Raw genomic sequence first — 6,491 nt, 5'->3', positions numbered from 1 at the left:
GGGGATTAAAATAAGCTCAAAATTGGCTAACAATGGTTGATGAAAGGTAGGCTATTTGGGTAAGTGAGCTAAATGAACAATGGCCTCAGTTATTTAATTGCATGTATACAAGGAATAATGGGCATAAAGATTCAAACAAATCCAAGATCACAATCATAGAAAGAGAATAATGCACACAAGAAGGAAAGTAAAGTGGTATAAGATGTAACCACATCATTAGGTTCAAAACTCACAAGCTTGTGTTCTTAGCTCAAAACATGTTCCACAAGATATAATTCAAGTGATGAGCGGATAATTTATATGCTTTTCGGTATTGTTTTTAGGTAGTTTTTAGTAGGATCTAGCTACTTTTAGGGATGTTTTCATTAGTTTTTATGCTAAATTCACATTTTTGGACTTTACTGTGAGTTTGTGTGTTTTTCTATGATATCAGGTAATTTCTGGCTGAAATTGAGGGACTAGAGCAAAACTCTGATAAAAGGCTGACAAAGGACTGCTGATGCTGTTGGATTCTGACCTCCCTGCACTCGAAATAGATTTTCTGGAGCTAGAGAACTCCACATGGTGCACTCTCAACGGATTTGGAAAGTAGACATCCAGAGCTTTCCAGCAATATATAATAGTCCATACGTTATTCGTGATTAGATGACGTAAACTGGCGCTCAACACCAGTTCCATGCTGCATTCTGGAGTCAAACGCTAGAAACACGTCACGAACCAGAGTTGAACACCAAAAACACGTTACAACTTGGCGTTCAACTCCAAAAGAATCCTCAGCTCGTGTAAAGCTCAAGCTCAGCCCAAGCACACACCAAGTGGGCCCCGGAAGTGGATTTCTGCATCAATTACTTACTTCTGTAAACCCTAGTAGCTAGTCTAGTATAGATAGGACGCTTTACTATTGTATTAGATATCTTTGGTCGCAGTTTTATTTTATTATTCATCTTAGGAGACTATTGATCATGTTTTGGGGGCTGGCCATTCAGCCATGCCTGAACCTTCATCACTTATGTATTTTTAATGGTGGAGTTTCTACACACCATAGATTAAGGGTGTGGAGCTCTACTGTACTTCAAGTTTCAATGCAATTACTACTATTGTCTATTCAATTCCGCTTGTTCTTATTCTAAGATATTCGTTGCAGTTCAACATGACGAATGTGATGATCCATGACACTCATCATCATTCTCACCTATGAATGCGTGACTGACAACCACTTCCGTTCTACCTTAGACCGGGCGCATATCTCTTAGATTTCTTAATCAGAATCTTCGTGGTATAAGCTAGATTGATGGTGGCATTCATGAGAATCCGGAAAGTCTAAACATTGTCTGTGGTATTCCGAGTAGGATTCAGGGATTGAATGACTGTGACGAGCTTCAAACTCGCGATCGTTGGGCGTGATGACAAACGCAAAAGAATAAATGGATTCTATTCCAACATGATCGAGAACCGACAAATGATTAACTGTGCCATAACAGAGCATTTGGACCTTTTTCACTGAGAGGATGGGATGTAGCCATTCACAACGGTGATGCCCTACATACAGCTTGCCATAGAAAGGAGTGACAAAGATTGGATAAAAGCAGTAGGAAAGTAGAGATTCAGAAGGAACACAGCACCTCCATACACTTATCTGAAATCCCCACCATTGAATTACATGAGTAACTCTATCTTTATTTCCTATTTATTTATTATTAATTTTCATACACTATAATTTCTTAATACATTTGAATTTGCCTGACTGGGATTTACAAGATGACCATAGCTTGCTTCATACCAACAATCTCCGTGGAATCGACCCTTACTCACGTAAGGTATTACTTGGACGACCCCGTGTACTTGCTGGTTAGTTGTGCGGAGTTGTGACTAAGTGTGATTCACGTTTGAGAGCGCTACCAAGTTTTTGGCGCCATTGTTGATGATCACAATTTTAGTGCACCAAGTTTTTGGCGCCGTTTCCGGGGATTGTTCGAGTATGGACAACTGACGGTTCATCTTGTTGCTCAGATTAGGTAATTTTCTTTTTTATTTTCTTTTCAAAAATTTTTCAAAAATATTTTTCAAAATTTCTCACCAATTTTCGAAAATTTTCAGAGTTTTCAAGAATGAATCCTAGAGTTTCATATAACATGTTTTCGCTTGGCTGGCTATTAAGCCATGGCTAATTCATAGGATTTTTGATTGAGGACTTTGGATTCATTACTTTCTTTTTCCTATATGTTTTTCAAAAAATATAAAAGAAAATTCAAAAAAATCATAAAATCATAAAAACGAAAAATATTATGTGTTTCTTGTTTGAGTCTTAAGTCAATTTATAAGTTTGGTGTCAATTGCATGTTTAAAAATTTTTTCTTGCATTTTTCGAAAATTCATGCATTCATAGTGTTCTTCATGATCTTCAAGTTGTTCTTGGTAAGTTTTCTTGTTTGATCTTGATGTTTTCTTGTTTTGTGTCTTTTATTGTTTTTCATGTGTATTCTTGCATTCATATTGTCCAAGCATTAAAGATTTCTAAGTTTGGTGTCTTGCATGTTTTCTTTGCATAAAAAATTTTTCAAAAATATGTTCTTGATGTTCATCATGATCTTCAAAGTGTTCTTGGTGTTCATCTTGACATTCATAGTGTTCTTGCATGCATCATTGGTTTTGATCCAAAATTTTCATGTTTTGGGTCATATTTGTGTTTTTCTCTCTCATAATTAAAAATTCAAAAATAAAAAATATCTTTTCTTTTTTTCTCTCAAAATTTCGAAAATTTGGGTTGACTTAGTCAAAAATTTTTAAAATTAGTTGTTTCTTGTAAGTCAAGTCAAATTTTAAAATTTAAAAAATCTTATCTTTTCAAAACTTTTTCAAAAATCAAATCTTTTTCATTTTTTTATTAATTTTCGAAATTTGTTTTTTAAGTTATTTTTCAAAAATATTTTTCTTAATTTTATCTTTATTTTTGAAAAATTTTGCTAACAATTAATATGATTGATTCAAAAATTTGAAGTTTGTTACTTTCTTGTTAAGAAAGGTTCAATCTTTAAATTCTAGAATCATATCTTTTAGTTTCTTATTAGTTAAGTAATTAATTTTAATTTTAAAAATTAAATCTTTTTCAACCATATCTTTTTATCATATCTTTTTATCATATCTTTTATATCATATCTTTTTCAAAATTTTATCTTTTTCAAAAATTTGATTTCAAAATACCTTATCTAACTTCTTATCTTCTTATCTTTTCAAATTTGATTTTAATATCTTTTTCAACTAACTAATTAACTTTTTGTTTGTTTCTTATCTCTTTCAAAACCACCTAACTACTTTTCCCTCTCTACTTTTCGAAAATATCTCATCCCTTTTTTAAAATTCTTTTTAAATTAACTAATTGTTTTTAATTTTAATTTTAATTCTATTTCAACTTTAATTTTCGAAATCATTAACTGCTTTTCAAAAATTAATTTTCGAATTCTCTCTCTCATCTTCCTCTATTTATTTATTTATTTACTAACACTTCTCTTCACCTCTCTTCATCTCAACTCACTACCCCTATCCTCACCCTTCTGTTTGGATTCTCCTTTCTTTATTCCCTTTCTTCTTCTACTAATAATAAGGAACCTCTTTACTATGACATAGAGGATTCCTCTTCTATTCTTTTCTTGTTTTCTTCTCTTTCATATGAGCAGGAACAAGGAAAAAGGCATTCTTGTTGAAGCTGAACCTGAACCTGAAAGGACTCTAAAGAGAAAACTAAGAGAAGCCAAATTACAGCAATCCAGAGACAACCTTACTGAAATTTTCAAACAAGAGAAGGAGATGGCAGCCAAACCTAACAACAATAATGCAAGGAGGATGCTTGGTGATTATACTACACCTACTTCCAAGTTTGATGGAAGAAGCATCTCAATCCCTATCATTGGGGCAAACAATTTTGAGCTGAAACCTCAACTAGTTGCTCTAATGCCACAAAACTGCAAGTTTCATGGACTTCCATCAGAAGATCCCTATCAGTTTTTAACTGAGTTCTTGCATACCTGTGAGACTGTAAAGACAAATGGAGTAGATCCTGAAGTTTACAGGCTCATGCTTTTCCCTTTTGTTGTAAGAGACAGAGCTAGAGCATGGTTGGACTCTTAACCTAAAGATAGCCTGGACTCCTGGGATAAGCTGGTCATGGCCTTCTTGGCTAAGTTCTTTCCTCCTCAAAAGCTGAGCAAGCTTAGAGTGGATGTTTAGACCTTCAAACAAAAAGATGGTGAATCACTCTATGAAGCTTGGGAAAGATACAAGCAAATGACCAAAAGATGTCCTTTTGACATGTTTTCAAAATAGACCATGATAGATATATTCTATTATGGTCTATCTGAGTTCTCTAAGATGTCACTGGACCATTCTGCAGGTGGATCCATTCACCTAAAGAAAACTCCTGCAGAAGCTCAAGAACTTATTGACATGGTTGCAAATAACCAGTTCATGTATACTTCTGAGAGGAATTTCGTGAATAATGGGATGCCTCAAAGGAAGAGAGTTCTTGAAATTGATGCTCTGAATGCCATTTTGGCTCAGAACAAAATGTTGACTCAGCAAGTCAACATGATTTCTCAAAGTCTGAATGGATGGAAAAATGCATCCAACAGTACTAAATAGGCATCTTCTGAAGAAGAAGCTTATGATCCTGAGAACCTTATGGAAACACCGATAATTCATCATGGAGAAATCATCCAAATTTCTCAGGAAATGATCAACAAAAGCCTCAACAAGGCTTTAATAATGGTGGAAGAAATAGGCTCAGTAATATCAAACCTTATCCATCATCTTCTCAGCAATAGACAGAGAATTATGAACATAGTACCTCTAACTTTGCAAATTTAGTCTCTGATCTGTCTAAGGCCACCTTAAGTTTCTTGAGTGAAACAAGGTCCTCCATCAGAAATCTGGAGGCACAAGTGGGCCAGCTGAGTAAGAAAATCACTGAAACTCCTCCTAGTACTCTCCCAAGCAATACTGAAGAAAATCCAAAAAGAGAGTGCAAGGCCATTAATATAATCAATATGGCTGAACCTAGAGAGGAAGGATAGGACGTGAATCCCAATGAGGAAGACCTCATGGGACGTCTCTCAAGCAAGAAGGAGTTCCCTATTGAGGACCTAAAGGAATCTGAGGCTCATATAGAGACCTTAGAGATCCCATTAAACCTCCTTTTGCCATTCATGAGCTCTGAAGACTATTCTTCCTCTGAAGAGGATGAAGATGTAACTGGAGAGCAAGTTGCTCAATATCTAGGAGCCATAATGAAGCTGAATGCCAAGTTGTTTGGTAATGAGACTTGGGAAGGTGAACCTCCCTTACTCATTAGTGAACTAGATACATGGGTTCAGCCAACTTTACCTCAAAAGAAACAAGATCCTGGTAAATTCATAATACCCTGCACCATAAGCACCATGATCATTAAAAGAGCTCTGTTTGACCTGGGGTCAGGCATAAATCTTATGCCACTCTCTGTAATGGAGAAGCTGGGGATCATTGAGGTACAGCCTGCCATATTTTCATTACAAATGACAGACAAGTCAGTAAGACAAGCTTATGGATTGGTAGAGGACGTGTTGGTAAAGGTTGAAGGCCTTTACATCCCTGCTAATTTCATAATCTTAGACACTAGGAAGGAGGAGGATGGATGCATCATCCTTGGAAGACCTTTCCTAGTCACAGCAGGAGCTGTGATAGATGTTAACAGAGGAGAATTAGTCCTTCAATTGAATGGGGACTACCTTGTGTTTAAGGCTCAAGGATCTTCTTCTTTAATAATGGAGAGGAAGCATGAAAAGCTTCTCTCAGTACAGAGTCAAACAAAGCCCCCACAATCAAACTCTAAGTTTGGTGTTGAGAGGCCACAGCCAAACTCTAAGTTTGGTGTTGAATCCCCACATCCAAACTCTAAGATTGGTGTTGGGAGTCTACAACATTGACCTGATCACCTGTGTGGCTCTATGAGAGCCCACCGTCAAGCTATTGACATTAAAGAAGCGCTTATTGGGAGGCAACCCAATTTTTATTTATCTAATGTTATTTTTCTTTTTATTGTTCTTTTATGTTTTATTAGGTTCATGATCATGTGGAGTCACAAAAAAAATACTAAAATTAAAAACAGAATCAAAAATAGCAGAAGAAAAATCACACCCTGGAGGAAGGACTTACTAGCGTTTAAACGCCACTAAGGAGCATCTGGCTAGCGTCCAACGCCAGAACAGAGCATGGATCTAGCGCTGAACGCCAAAAATATGCAGCAATCTGGCGTTTAAATGCCAGGATTGCACACTGAGGAAAGCTAGCGTTCAACGCCAGAAACATGCTGCAGATGGGCGTTGAATGCCCAGAACAAGCTTAGAGCTGGCGTTTAACGCCAGAAACAAGCACCAATCTGGTGTTAAACGCCAGGATTGCATGCATAGGGCATTTTACACGCCGCATTGGTGCAAGGATGAAAATCCTTGACACCTCAGGAT

At 36.3% G+C, this 6,491-nt stretch overlaps 1 non-coding gene across 1 annotated transcript; it reads right to left on the bottom strand.

Moving 5' to 3' along the window:
- Positions 1 to 4,203: 4,203 nt before the first annotated feature.
- Positions 4,204 to 4,307, bottom strand: LOC112798756 (small nucleolar RNA R71). The gene has a single exon (XR_003200353.1). It is a non-coding gene; the product is annotated as a small nucleolar RNA R71 (small nucleolar RNA).
- Between the last annotated feature and the right edge of the window lie 2,184 nt (positions 4,308 to 6,491).

The sequence above is a fragment of the Arachis hypogaea genome, chromosome 4 (assembly GCF_003086295.3).
Source record: "Arachis hypogaea cultivar Tifrunner chromosome 4, arahy.Tifrunner.gnm2.J5K5, whole genome shotgun sequence".
NCBI lineage: Eukaryota > Viridiplantae > Streptophyta > Magnoliopsida > Fabales > Fabaceae > Arachis > Arachis hypogaea.
This window is presented reverse-complemented; position numbering and strand designations above follow the sequence as displayed.